We start from the raw sequence: 15,872 nt of genomic DNA on the forward strand, positions 1-15,872 counted from the left end.
AAGGCAGAGCTTGTGTGATAGTTACACCTTTCACACATGAGCGTATATATAAAACTGTGTGGGATGTACATACGAGCGGAAACGTTTTCCCTGAAATGACTGTGTGGGATGTACATAAGAATGGAAACGTATTCCTTGGATTGACTGTGTGTGATATACATATGAACGGAAATGTTTTTCTGGGATTCACCGTGTGGGATGTACATACCTATGGAAATGTTTTTCTCGGATTACCATGTGGGATGTACATACCTACGGAAATGATTGGGTTTCGATGCCTCGCCCGATCGCACACGGCCCCAGCCTGTGTCCCAGGAGGGCCTATCCCCAACTATTTCTAGGTCATGTGGGAAGAACCCCCCTATCGCCCACACTCACTTGGCGACGGTTCCAAATGTCGTCGTGGAAAGGGGTTAAAAACCGTTTGTATTGCACCGACACGCACCAGTGCTAGGCCTTGTTTTCAAGCATTGCAATATCGTTTGTGCTCTGGTTTATCAATTGCTACTTTCCTGTTTTTTATTGTTCCTATTACAAAAATCAATATCTACTATCATTACTACACATGTATCACCATCTCTTCGTCAAACTAGTGCACCTATACAATTTACCATTGTATTTGGTGTGTTGGGGACACAAGAGACTCTTTGTTATTTGGTTGCAGGGTTGTTTGAGAGAGACCATCTTCATCCTACGCCTCACACGGATTGATAAACCTTAGGTCATCCACTTGAGGGAAAATTGCTACTGTCCTACAACACTCTATGCTTGGAGACCCAACACGAGTCTACAAGAATAAATTTGCGTAGTAGACATCAGCAGCGGCGGCGGCGGCTTTGGTCCAGGAAGAGTTGTGTTTGCGACCAGGCCGGGTAGGGTGTGAAATGAGAGAGAGCGGTGACTTAGGTCATTTACTAAGTTGACTCAGATAGGTTATTGTTGGGGTTGCACAAAATGGCAACACCATAGCTAGTCACAGGCCAAATAAAAATTTCTAAAATCAAAGAAAGACTTGACAAAATAAAAGACTCAAAGTTTGAACTAGTGGTAAAGAAATAAAATTCCTAAAATGATAAAAATTGTTAAAATAATAATGTCAAAGAAAGCATAATATAATTAAATACTTAAAACACTTAATCAAATGGGGAAAGTGTTTCTCGCGTGTGAAGAAAAAGAACACCAGCACTAACAAATTAACTATGGCATGCAAAGAAAACCAACGTCACCAGTGCTTTCCAAATGGTGAGTGCATATGGGCCAATAGATTTGTGGCGTTTCCACAAAAAGCAACCCCGACACTATGCTTGTAAAGCTGTCGTGCTGATTTGGCCAACGCCAGCACTATTTGAAAATAATAGTGCTGGCATGGATGGAAAATGGCGCGCCACCAACGAAAGTTGTGGCTAGCACTTTTCCCACTAGTGATACTTTTTTCTTGACCCCACATGTATGTGACGGATGAAGGCATGGGGAAATTTTTCTAGGAAATGTCCTGAACGAAGTCAAACCGCTTTGACCGGATGAAAACAACACAAAAGGGTATTTCCATAATGGCTCCTATGGAAGAGGGGTATAGTTGAGCACTATTTTTATTTAGGGTTAAAGATGAGGTCGGGCCAAAGTTAGGGGGGAAATTTGTAATTGTCTCATCATCTATTATGTTATATTCTTGCATTAAGCAAACATTTGCATTTAGTTCTTGGTTTGAATTGTACTTTGCTCTATTTGGTGCAACGGGATACAAAATATTGCTATATTGGAAATCATCTTCTCTGAAATAACTTTGGTTATGGCCTGGTACCTTGCGCCATTCAGCGCAACGGGTAATCTAGTCGCACAACAAACATAGAATTTTAGAGTGTACTAGATGCAAGTCGTTACAGTTGGAGTCTCTAGGTTCATCGTCTATGATAACGAATCGCACATGCTGGAAATAATTCACCAGAAGAAGAAGGTGGTGCGTGGTACCACCATTTGTACAAGCGATCATGCTTGTACCACATGTAGTCTTCTCTTTTGGAGAACCAAACATAGTGCAGTTTCATCCCACGTGTTCACCTCATCGTACGGAAAGTTTTATGATGTCCACTTAACAATTTTTTCCAAAAAATAGGCTTTTAACAATTAACACTCCAAATCATCTCATTCCTGGGATCCTCGTACAATAAGGAAAAAATGGTTGAGCAAACATTGTAAGTGTCGAAAATACTATGTCTATCACTACTGGAATCTGGCGTTTTGCCGTCCGCCACGTCTTTGCCGTCTGCCAGCTGACGGCAAAGAGGCACTTTGCCGTCCGCTTCCACAACGCAGACGGCAAAGAAAGTGCAGATGGCAAAAATGCTATTTGCTGTCAGCTGCTTCTTTGCCGTCGGCCAGCTGACGACAAAGAGCTAGAAGGCAGACGGCAAAGAGCCAGGTGGGCCCCACAGGGCACGGCGTGGCTAGGTCAGATTCTTTGTCGTCCGCTAGCGGGCGGCAATAGAGGTGATTACTTTGCCGTCAGCTAGCGGACGACAATGTTAGTCTTTTGCCGTCTGCTTGCGGACGGCAAAGAGGAGACGTGGGCCAGCCCTAACGGTGGCCCTCGTTGCCGTCTGCAAACAGACGACAAAGAAGGCCCACTTAACGGGCCGAGCCGTCTCCCCCTCTCTCTCTCTTTCTCTCTCCCTCCCGTGCGCCCGCCTCTCTCCTCTGTCGCCGCCGCCGGCCATCCCCGCCCCGTCGCCCCGCCGCGCCCCGTCGCCCCGCTGCCCCGTCACCCCGCCGCGCCCCGTCGCCCTGCCGCGCCCAGTTGCCCCGCCGCACCTCGTCGCCGGAGTGGCCTGCGCCGGGCCACCCCAGTGCCGGACCCCTCCCCGAGGTCTCTGCGCCGCCCCGCCCCGCTGCCGTCCTCCTCCCCGAGGTAATTTTTTTTCGGTCTTTTTCCTATTTTTTGTTCTCTATTTTCTTGATTTGTTTTAGGTTAGTGCTAGGTTTAATTAGGTGTAGTTTTGAGTTTTTAGGTTTAGGTTAGTGCTAGGTTTAGGTGTAGTTTTCAGTTTTTAGGTTTAGGTTAGTGCTAGGTTTAGGTGTAGTTTTTTCCTGTTTTGTTTTAGGTTAGTGCTAGGTTTAAGAAGAGGAAAAAGGAGAAGAAGAAGAAGAAGAAGAAGAAGAAGAAAAGGAAAAAATAGAAAGAAGAAGAAGAAGAAGAAAAAGAGGGTTCCTCGGTGTCGATGGTACCCTAAATAGCAAGTATCGTCAGTGCGAGGTACATGTGGCCGTCGGTGTGGAATACTACATCCATGTCCCACAAGTGACACAGGGGTCCTGCGTCCAGCAGCAACAGTTCTCGGCGTCGATGGCGGTCGAACACCATTGCAAATTTGTCTGGCAGCCTCAGAGATGACGATTGAAAGCTAAGTGTTGAAACTTGAAACACCCAAACTAACTCAAGTCGGTTTGGTTGTTTGAAATTTCAAAACTTGGCTTTAATCCTCATCGCAGAGGCTGCCAGACAAATTCTCCAAGGTGTTCGACCGTCATCGGCCACCAGAACTATTGTTGCGGGACGACGGGCGCCGGCTTCACTTGTGGGATGTGGATCTATTGTTCAACGCCGACCACCTCATGTACCTTGCACCGATGGTAGTTGCTATTTAGTTTACCCGGGGACGAGCGGGTTAGAGGGTTCCTCGGTGTCGATGGTACCGTGAATAGCAAGTATCGTCAGTGCGAGGTACATGTGGCCGTCGGTGTCGAATACTTGCTATGTTATTCATCTATCGATTTAAATGTGCAGTTATTTCGTCGCTGCGAGGGTCTGGTGTTCGACGAGCTCTGCCCCTGCGTTCGTTGGTGAGCACAAATGACATCTCCTCCTCCCCCCTTCATTTGCTCTGTTCCGATCTTCATGCCGATAAAACTTGCTAGCTATAGGTGTCAATCATCAGTATGCGTAACCACTATGCATCTCCCGTTCGAAAGGGTTACATCTATAAATATGCATGCATTTGCATATTTATAATCATGATTCTTTTAAATTGTCCAACGTTATCCATGGACAGCCCGAGTATGTGTAGATAGGGTTCGTTTTCCCATATGCCCAGCTCCGGATCCGATGCAGAATTTCGTCAGTGCCTCCATGTTGTTCTCCGGGTACACATCCTCTCTGCTTATTGCCGAGACATGTATCAGGAGAACAGCGGGGAGGTGCTGCCGAAATTTTGCGTCGGATCCAGAGCAGAGCATGGGAAAACGAACCCGATCTACACATACTCAGGTGGGATTAGGACCTATCTTTACCTATTAGCGTGTAGGTTGCATGGACGTAATAAAACTAACAAACTCCATTAACTGATGGATATGATTTGCTTAATTATGTATATATTTCTTGTTTGTGCAGTAGGAAGTCAATATGAGTGATCGTGCATGGATGTACACCGGTTACACTAGTCAGAAAGTTTGGACCGAGGAATGGTTAACAAAAACCAAGGGGTTTGTTAGAGCCGCATTTGCAAATGGCCAGGAATTTAGCTGGTGCCCCTGTGCCCGTTGCAACAACTATAAAAACAGGGACGAGCTTGAAATGAGTAAAGACCTGCAGAAGTTTGGTTTTACGCCTGGTTACACGGTTTGGGCATTACATGGTGAGTCTGCCCAACATGCCAGAGCCGAGGTTCGTCGTCGCACCGACGAGCATGGTACCAGGACCGCAGACATGGTGCAAGACTTTGACGATGCTCGGGACTCGGACGAGGAGATGGAGGAATCTGCAAAGGCCTTCACTGAAATGTTGGAGTCCTCAAAACGTCCTCTCCATGAGCACACTGAGCTTTGTCAGCTAGATGCCATCTCACAAATAGTGGCTTTGAAGGCTCAATTCAACTTGGGCAGAGAATGCTACGATGCGATGATGACAGTATTCGGATGATTTCTACCCAAAGGCCATGTGCTAGCTCCAAACCTGTAACAGTCAGCCAAAATCCTCCGTGTTCTTAAGATGCCCAATGAGAAGATACATGCCTGTGAGAAAGGATGTGTCTTATTTAGGCTTCAGTATGAGGACTTGAACTAATGTCCCATTTGCAATTCTTCAAGGTATGTTGTGGTAGACAACGGTATGGGTGAGAAGACGCAGACCAAAATACCCGTTAATGTTCTTCGGTATATGCCAATCGTACCAAGACTTCAACGTCTTTTCATGGTCGAAGAGACGGCCAGACAGATGACATGGCACAAAACGGGCAAAAGAACTGAACTAGATGCAGATGGGAATGTGATGATGGTGCACACATCGGATGGTGAAGCGTGGAAGCGCTTCGATGCATTACATAAGGAAAAAAGGCAAATCCAAGGCATCCTCGAGTCACTGTCAACACAGATGGGTTTAGTGTGTTTGGTCAGATGGCAACCCCATACAACTATTGGCCCGTGTTTGTCATTCCACTCAATCTCCCCCCCCCGGGCAGATTATGCAAAGAAAGAACATTTTCCTGACGTTGATAATTCCAGGGCCCAACTATCCGGGGAAGAATATGAATGTGTACATGCAGCCTCTTAAGGACGAATTGCAAGAAGCTTGGGATAATGGGTTCAAGACATACGACACCTTTAGCAAACAGAACTTCATAATGCGTGCCTGGTACATGTACTCGACGCATGACATGCCGGCGTATGCGCTATTCATTGGCTGGTGTGTGCATGGAAGGTTCCCGTGCCCCACATGCAAAGGAGCTCTTGAGTTTCGTTGGCTGACGGCAGGGCACAAGTATAGTTGCTTCGACTTGCATAGACCGTTTCTACATCCTGGCCATAAGTTCAGGAAAGACAAGAAGAACTTCATCAAAGGTAGAGTTGTCAAACACTCTGCACCACCTGCGTTGACAGGCCAACAGACCCTAGATCAGTTAAACGCTCTCAAGCTAGATCCAGAGCGTCCAGGGTATTTCAAGGGGTATAATAAGGAACACGCCTGGACTCACAAGACATGCTTCTGGGATCTGCCTTACTTCAAAGACCTCCTTTGCCCACACAACATCGACGTGATGCACACTGAAAAGAATATCGCCGAAGCCATTTTTGGTACATTGTTCGGCATAGAGGGGAAACCAAAGGATAATACTAAGGCTAGAGTCGATCAAGAGGAGCTATGTGATAGACCGTTACAAAACATGAAAGAACCGAAAGGAAAGGGGAACTGGACGAAGCGAAAGGCATGGTTCAATCTTGGAAGGCCAGCTATGAAGGAAATTATTTTGTGGGTGAAAATGCCGTTGATGTTCCCTGATGGGTATGCAGCAAATCTAAAGAGGGGAGCGAATCTTCAAAAATTGAAATATTTGGTCTAAAAAGTCATGATTGGCACATATGGGTTGAGCGGATAATGCCGGTGATGTTGCGTGGCTTCATCCCTGAGGATGAATGGCTAGTACTGGCAGAGCTGAGCTATTTCTTCCGTGTTCTTTGTGCGAAAGAACTATCGCCTGGCCTCCTAGAAGAAATGGAACAGTTCGCACCGGAGTTGATCTGCAAATTTAGAGAAGATCTTTCCGCCAAGCTTCTTTAATCCAATGCAACACTTGATTTTGCATCTCCCGACCGAGGCACGATTGGGGGGCGTGCAAAATCGTTGGTGCTACTCAACTGAGAGGATGCAGAAGACGCTTCGAGCAAAATGTAAAAATAAACGTACAATAGAAGCATCGATGGCGGAGGCATTCATCACTGAGGAGGCGGCAAACTTCGTGATAGCACACTACGAAGCCAAAAATCGTCATTTGCATAATCCGAAGCCTCGGTACAATGCTGACGAACCTCAAAAGGGTCAATCCAACCTCAGCCTATTCAAAGGGAATCTCGCACCAGCCAGTGGTTGGAAACCAGAAAGGTTGGATGTTGAAGAATGGCGGGCCATTTTGCTGTATGTCTTCAACAACCTAACAGAAGTGCGGCCGTACATCGAGTAAGATCTCGGTACATTGTTTCACAACTTCTAATTCCTTTGAACTTCTCTTATTCCTGGATATTTGATGCAGTCGATACGTCGCCATATTCTCTTATGGAGCGGTGATCCAAAAGGATTCCGTCGAAGAGTATGAGCTTCTGGCAAAACAAGGAGCCGAACATCCCGGTTTCATCTCTTGGTTCAGAAAATGGTAATTTCCATTAGACCCTTTCTTTTCTTTGGCTAATTTGCGACTAATGCAACAATCCTTTCGTATTAAAATTGTAGGCTAATTCAGAGATTATGGATGCCAAATTGAGACAAGTAGCTAATGGTTTTGACTATAAGGTCCGTTCAGTTGACAAATACGACATCAACGGGTATCGCTTTCGTACCTATGGCAAAGAGCTATCTATGGCCGACCGAAAGTCTACAAATTGTTGTGTCTCTGCTATCGGCGAAGGAGGTATCTAGTATTATGGAAGAGTTGAAGCAATTTATGAACTTGAATTCTATGGTGAAAACCCACCAAACGTCGTAGTCTTCAGATGTTATTGGTTCCAGCCGAGGGAGACTAGAAGGATATAGACTTAGCTTATTTTCCTCGAAAATGACATAATAACCTTACTAAGCTCCAAAATGACCTATTTACCTACCTTAGCTCTAAAATAACCTACACTTAGCATTTTTACCTAGCTTAGCAATAAAATGACATTTTTACCTACCTTAGTTAGAAGAAGAAGAAGATAAAGAAGAGGAGAGGAGAAAAAGAAAGAGAAGAAAAAATCTTCTTGTTCTTGTTCTTCTTCTAACTAGTCTTCTTCTTCTTCTTTTAACTTTCTTCTAACTAGTCTTCTTCTTCTTCTTCTAACTTTCAGCTTTCCCAATTTGCAGATTTGCTTTACATGAGGAAGCTTGGATTCATGGAGTGTACTATTCTTCTGGTGCTTCCTTGTTGTTTATGAAAACTTGTTTGGATATGTATGTCTATATGGATATGTTGTTGGAAACTTGTTTCTGGTTATGTATATATGGATATGTTGGACTTTGTTGAACTATGTTGTTGGATTGGATGAAATATGTTGTTGGACATGCTGTTGGATATGTATGCATGTATATCTGTGTTTGAAACCATGTCTAATTAATGGGATTTAAATAAAAACAGGGGATATATAGCCTCTTTGCCGTCGGCTAGTGGACGGCAAAGAGCTTTGCCGTCTGCTAGCAGACGGCAAAGAGCACATGTGGCAGTCACCTGTTCAAACTGGGAACACTGGCTGCCTATTTGGTCATTTTGCCGTCTGCTGGCAGATGGCAAAGTGACCAGGTATGCCGTCTTCCAGCAGACGACAAAGATTCAAACCTCTTTGCTGTCTGCTGGCGCACGGCATATATGGAAACGTGGCAGCTTCCCAGTGCTTCCTAGCTAGGCTCTTTGCCGTCTGTCAGCAGACGACAAAGATCTTTGACTCTTTGCCATCCGCTGGCAGACGGCAAAGAGCGCTGTTAACCCCCTAACGGCTCTCACGCCACCACACTGCCGTACGCTATCTTTGCCGTCTGCTGGCCTCGGATGGCGGACGACGTAATCCTTTGCCGTCCGCTTCTAAGAAGCGGATGGCAAAGAAGGCCTTTGCTGGCAGGCGTTCATCTGGACAGTTTGCCGTCCGCTAGCGGACGGCAATGAATTTTGCTGTCCGTGATCTATGCCTTTGCCGTCCGCCATGGCGGACGGCAAAGAAGCTGATTCCAGTAGTGTATGATGTAAAAATAAAAACTAAGCAGAACGTCATGCAAAATGCTCTCATTAAGAATCCATGAAGAACCACAAAAGGGAAGGACAAATCTGCGATAAGATGGTAAGAACAAATTTTTGATGACTGGGTGGGGATTAAAATAATTGGATCCCACATTTCTAGCATGTTATTTTTTTACCATTGCAACATATGTTAGATATTCCTGTGTCGTGAGCAGTCCTCTTCGTACTTTGAAGTGAAAAAAGAAAGGAACATTGAGTGGATTCTCAACTTCTTCCATGGCACATTGTCAATTCATCATACTACACAACCTTTTTATTTCTTATAGCCCGCATCCTATGATAGTTGCAACATTCTTTTTATTCAACAATCTTTTCGCAGAAACAAATTAACATAATGGGTTCTGGGAATACGAAACAGAACCCGTTCGTAAATCCCTCCTTATGGCAGGCCTCAACACATGAATCCTTCTTGCATAATAAAGACATATAGGTCCTACTATATGAAGTGCAGGTCTTAGCTTCCGAGCCTACAAAAAACAACCACACAATATGGTGTATGGAAAATTCAGATTCTACAATGTTACACAGAGGAACAAAATATAAAAACTGGCATGGAGTATGAATGCCACATATGAGTAGAAAATGCAAAAAGAATGCATGACGTGCCTTGTTATTCATGTGAAATTTCTAGACAGCGCTTACCAGGAACTAAAAGAAGTGGTGTGAGAAGTAGTAGGCATAATAGGCTTGTCACCTTGATGAATCCCATGTCTTCGAGAATAATCGGTCACAAAAGCAACTAAGCGATCATAGAATATACGCACATCAAAATAGGTTGCACCATATATAATAGTCGAGAAAGATGAGACCTAAAAAAGTCAAAGATATGATTGTTTGATCCTATCTAGAAGATATGTATGTTTAGTTTCTAATATTCTATCTAAAAAATGTTGTTATATCTGCATGGAAGTTATAAAAGAAGATATGAACCACCAAATTTATGGAGTATAATAATATATCCATTTAACTTCTACTTGCACGCTCCAGTTACAAAATTCTATCAACGAGATGTGTCCCTATCTCCATGAATGAAGCTCTGAAAGAACATACGAACCATCAAATTTTATTGAGTATAATCATATGGACATTTAAAATCTACCTATGAAAGTTTTTGCACAAGTGCATACATGTTACATCCAGACTTAATAGAAATGATAGACTACTTCATGTCAACAAGGTATAGCTTCTTTTATGGGCGGCCATTTAAAAGGAACCTCAAAGTTAATCATGCTTGTCTTGGAGAAATTTTAGAATGGTTGACTGACAGGCAAGTTGATCCAGGGTGCACATGAGTGAGGACAAAGTGTGTAGGAAAGACTAGTTTTGGACTCTGGGCCAGTATGGATCCTTGGTGGTAGGGAGGTGCAACCAACAGGAAATGGTGGGTTTGGACGGCGTGTTACAATTAGTATCAGAGTCGACCCTCACAGTAACACGAGCGTGTGTGGGTCAGGTTCACAAGCATGTGGTACATGACATTTGTGTCTCATCATGCAGATGGCATGGCATATGTGCTAGACTAGAGGCACAGACATGTGACAAAGGGGAAATAATCTTGTGGGCCAACGAGGATGTCAGTTCCTTTGAGTGGGGGTATATGTGACATCTGGACGTATTAGGAATTATAGAATCACTACAAAAAAAAGACACATCCGTGACATTTTGGGCCAAACGGATTTTTTGTCATGCTTATGACACTTCTATGACGGTAATTGTGACAAAAGCACGTATCATCATAGATGTGGTGGGCTCCTACTTCTATGACACAAAATCATGATAGAAAATGGGCTTTTTTGGGCGGGCCGGGGACACAGTTGCATGACATTCTTTGGGTCGTCCATGATGGAAAAAATCGTGGTAGAAGCGAGGGCGAGGAAAATATCGAGGAGTTCCCGGTTACGATGGGTGGTCGGGGCCGAGCGATGCACGGAGGTTTGCGCGTTTCTCTCGTACACGTACGCATGTGTGTGCGAGGCGTTTGGGCTCTACCCGAACCCGAGCGTGGCGTTCGCTTACTGAACCCGAGCGATTGCACTAGCTACGTTACTGAACCCGAGCGATCGATCCCTTGGCTGTTAACTGAACCCGACCGATTCCTTCGCTACTGCTGCTAACTGAAGCTGACCGAACCTGCTGCCTCTTGATAAATAGTGACTATTGTTGGGGGTTGGATGAACAGATCCCAGTGGGGGTTGGATGAACAGGACCCCGTGGTAGTAGAGGTCGTTGCCGCTGGATGAACAGGACCCCGATCGAGTGGAGGCCACCACACACCCGAGCCAGTTGGGGGTGGATGAACAGGAGGACCCCAGTCGTGGAGGGCTGGTTGAACAGTAGCCGGTGGAGGCTGGATGAACAGGACCCCATGGAGGGCTGGTTGAACAGGACCCCGTGGAGCACTGGTTGAACAGTAATCGGTGGAGGCTGGATGAACAGTAGCCCGTCGAGGTAGGAGGAAGTCGACGGTGGATGAACAATAGCAGGTGGAGGCTGGAGAAAGTCAACGGTCGATGAACAATAGCCCGTGGAGGCTGGAGCGAGGCAGTGGTGGATGAACAGTAGCCCGTGGAGTCCCGTTTTGCGGTCTGCCACACCCCTCACGATGAATAGGTCCCCGTTTCGACTGTAGGCGCTCCAACACAAGTCCGTTTCCTCCATTTTGTGGTATGCCACACCCCTCCCGATCAACAGCACCCTGTTTCGACTGTAGGAGCTCGAACATAAGTCCGTTTCCTCCGTTGTGTGGTACACCAGGCCTCATTTCGGTTGTTCCATCCAAGCCGGTTGGCTCCCGATGAACACGACGCATTCTGTAGCCTTCCGATGAACATGATGCAGTTTCTCCATTCCGACCAAGCCGGTTGGCTGCCGATGAACATGACGCCGTTGCTGCCGTCTGCTGCCTCTAGATGTACACAAGCCCTGGCCGTACGTATGCGCGAGTAGCTAGGCGTTCGAGACCCCGCCCGTATGTGTTGGGGAACGTTGCATGGAAAACAAAAAAAATTCTACGCACACGCAAGATCTAACCATGGAGATGCGTAGCAACGAGAGGGGGGAGAGCATCTACATACCCTTGTAGATCGCTAAGCGGAAGCGTTTATCAACGCGGTTGATGTAGTCATACTCTTCGCGATCCAATCACGATCCAACCGATCTAGTGTCGAACGGACGGCACCTCCGAGTTTAGCACATGTGCGGCTCGATGACGTCTCCTCCTTCTTGATCCATTAAGAGGGAGAGGAGAAGTAGATGGGATCACAACCAACACGACGGCGTGGTGGTGATGGTGGTGGTGGAGCCCCGACAGCGCTTCGCTAAGCATCGCCGGGACGAGGCGGTGGAACTACGGAGTAACGGGAGAGAGAGGGGCGCCAAGGGCTTGGTGTGTCCTCTTGGGGCGCCCCCTCCCCTCTATATATAGATGGAGGGGCGTGGGAAACAGCCCCTCCAAGCCCTAGGGCGCAGCTAAGGGGGAGAGGACTTGGACTCCAAGTCCAATCCTATTCCTACTAGGACTCTTTCCTTTGTTGCCTTCCCTAGCCACATGGGCTTTTGAGGACTTGGTGCGCCTAGCGCAATAAGGCCAGGGAACCTCCCCACAGCCCATGATAGCCCTTGGGTCGTGGTGGACCCACTTGTGGACTTCCGGACCCCTCCGGAATCCTCCGGAACCTTCTGGAAGCTTCCCAGTACAATACCGAAAAAACTGCACCTTTTTCCGGAACCCAAAATATGACTTCCCATATATAAATCCTTACCTCTCGACCATTCCGAGACTCCTCGTGATGCCCGGGATCTCATCCGGGACTTTGAACAACATTTGGTTACCACTCATCAAATATCCTAATACTACTCTAGCTTCAACGGACGTTAAGCGTGCGACCCTGTGGGTTCGGGAATTATGTAGTCATGACCAAGACACCTCTCCGATAAATAACCAATAGCGGGGCCTGGATGCCCATATTGATTCCTACATATCCACGAAGATCTTTTATCCGTTGAACCTTAATGACAACATACGCAATTCCCTTTGTCCGTCGGTATGTTACTTGCCCGAGATTCGATCGTCGGTATCTTTATACCTAGTTCAATCTCGTTACTGACAAGCCTCTTTACTCGTTCCGTAATACATCATCTCATAACTAACTCCTTAGTCACTTTGCTTGCAAGCTTCTTGTGATGTTGTATTACCAAGAGGGCCCAGAAATACCTCTCCGATACACGGAGTGACAAATCCCAATCTCAATCCATGCCAACTCAACAGACACCTTCGGAGATACCTGTAGAGCATCTTTATGATCACCCAGCTATGTTGTGGTGTTTGATAGCACCCAAGGTATTCCTACGGTGTCCGGGAGTTGCATGATCTCATGGTCGAAGAAACATGTATTTGACATTAAGAAAGCTGTCGTGGTTTTGTCACGGCAGATGTCCTAGGCGTAAGGACTTAGTCGTGAGGCCAGCGCATCTATGTAGTAGCTTGAGAGGGGTTGATCGGGACGAGAGACGCGAGGTGGATCATCACACAAGATAAGGATTTAGACAGCTTTGGGCCCCGGGAAACATCATTCGGTAATAGCCCTACATGATGTTTGAGGCTAGATCTCATTACACTCATGAGGGAGTCGCCGTAAACCGGCTCTCCTCTAGTTGTGTCTAGCCCTAGAGATTATTGATTGTTGTCTGTCCTTCTTTGGGGAGCCTTGCCCCTCCTTATATAAGTTGGAGGGGCGGGTTACATGAGGAGTCCTATTAGGATTAGGCTAGTCTACCTTCTAATACAAACCGGATACAAGCCCGGGTCTTAACTCCTTGTAAGTTAAATATTCCTCATGCCTTTCCTCTTAAACCGGCCCACCATTAACATAAACCGGCCTTCTGGGCCTTGGGCCTTGTCATCCGTCCGCCGCCCGCCGGGTTACCAGTGCATCGTAATGTTCAGGCAGGTTGCTTGTAAACCGTCTGGTCAGGGCGGGTCGCCAGTGAATCGCCAAGCTCTAGCCGGGTCATACATCTGGCGGTTTATACCGTGGGGTATATCCCCGACATTAGCCCCCAGTTTAATTTGGATTTATCCATGTTAAACTGATCTGCAATATAAACACAAGAACAAATTTGGCGATTTGTGCTCTGGTTTAAATATTCTTATAAACCGGTACTTGATCATCCTTAAATCCTTGATATTTTCTCCTGAAAAATCCGGGTTAAGAGGCTAGCTTCATAATCCATTTGTTGACATTGGCTCTTGTAAAGAAACATTATAAGAAATAATCCATTTGAGTCGGCCTTCAATGCTCTGACTTGATAAAAATATTGGTCTTCAGATATTCAACTGATATTTAGCCGGTTTGAAAATGTAGAACTTGCCGGTTTATCATTGCCAAAATTGCCGGGTTATAAAAGCTGATGATTCTGGGTTATGACTGTAGCCCCCAAGTCTTAAGAGGAGAACATAGTGATAGCTTAAGACTTGTTTCAATATAAATGTTGCAACCTTGAAGAAATCCAGATTGTTCATCTCAGTCACTAGTCACAACTGAATATTCCATATTATGTAGCCTCCAAGTGCCGGGTTGTCATGCTTGCAGCAACCTGGGACTTGTAATTGCCTGATGCTTAAAAAAATTCAACCAGTGTAGCCCCCAAGGGCCGGGTCATTATGCAATAATGAGCAGGGACTTTATAAATATGATCATGTAGATTTGAACAGCAACTAGTAGCCCCCAAGGGCCGGGTCAGTAAGATAATATTGAGTTGTGACTTTATATATACTTCTTTGAAAAGAACATCATATGATGTAACCCCCATCATGGGGCTTGAACCCACGTCCACAAGGTTAAGAGCCTTGTGCTTTACCAACTGAGCAGTGGACCCTTGAATATAATGGATTAAGACTTGTGTACCTTGAATCATTGATAGGAGAAATTGGTAGCCCCCAAGGGCCGGCTCATTACAATGTGTGATGAGTCGGGTCTTCAATAAGGTGATGAAAAATGACTTGCATTAGCCCCCAAGTGTCATGGTGCATGCTTGCGGTGACATGAGACTTGCATATTTGATATAGTCTCAACTTAAATAATGTAGCCCCCAAGTGCCAGGCCGTAAGCCTGCAGCGACTCGGGACTATTCCTTCAATTGTAGAATACATCATATCCATTGATAATATAATAGCCATTGCGCTAAAGTGACTTTGAAAACCTTAATCATAATACTGGTTACTGATAACCATAATAAAATCCAGCCATGTTGGCTATTTGAAGATTTGAATAATATAATCCAATGATTTATGAGCGCATGATTCCAATGGCGCAATCCAAATATATACTGGCAAATTATAATCCCAAGCCAGTCCGGGTTAATAAACACTGGATAATTTATCATCATAGTGGCGACTTATAGTCGAGAGCCAGGCCGGGTTAATAAACACCGGTGATTTATAATCATGCTTTATTCAACCTGATTCTGCATACAACAAGTTTAAAGTGTCCTGGCGGTTTATCGCCGGACGGGTCATAGTGCCCAACATATAACCCGGGTTGATAACCAAGGCTGCACTTAAGAATAATCAAATATGAAATATATCATACCTGTGACATTGAATCACATCATTGGTTGGCCAACTTTATTGTAGTAAGGGTGATAACCCCAATCTTGAGTACTGATAACTCCTTCCATATTGTGCCGGTTTTATGATAAAACCGTACCGGGTTGTGAAAAACACCGGATTAAACATATATAATACTGGTGACTTATAGTTGAAACCAGGCCGGGTTAATAAGCACCGGATTATAACTGATCATGTACTCACAACTTGTAGTTGAAAGCTGAACCGGGTTAATGAACGCCGGTTTATCAAAAACATTATAAATCTCATCAAAGGAGAAAAAACTTAGCAAATAAAAGCAGATGAAAACTTGTAGTCGAGGCTTTTCACGGGCTGCCAGGCCCCAAATTCGAGGCTTTTCATGGGCTGCCAGGCCACTGAGTTAAACTATTTTGAAAGCCTTTTAAGATGGTCCTCAATCCTTAACCAATCGTCGTTTGAGAAGTTCAGGGTCTTATCAGAGTAACTTGTCAAAGTTCAACGGGTCATACCAGGTTTACCTGGGCGGAGTGACTTACTTA

General features: G+C 45.4%; 1 long non-coding RNA gene across 1 annotated transcript; it reads right to left on the reverse strand.

The window, feature by feature from the left end:
• Positions 1-8,936: 8,936 nt before the first annotated feature.
• Positions 8,937-9,490, reverse strand: LOC120965870 (uncharacterized). Its single transcript, XR_005758863.2, has 2 exons — positions 9,387-9,490; positions 8,937-9,211 (listed from the first exon to the last, which is right to left on the reverse strand). It is a non-coding gene; the product is annotated as an uncharacterized lncRNA (long non-coding RNA).
• Between the last annotated feature and the right edge of the window lie 6,382 nt (positions 9,491-15,872).

The sequence above is a fragment of the Aegilops tauschii genome, chromosome 6, assembly GCF_002575655.3.
Source record: "Aegilops tauschii subsp. strangulata cultivar AL8/78 chromosome 6, Aet v6.0, whole genome shotgun sequence".
NCBI lineage: Eukaryota > Viridiplantae > Streptophyta > Magnoliopsida > Poales > Poaceae > Aegilops > Aegilops tauschii.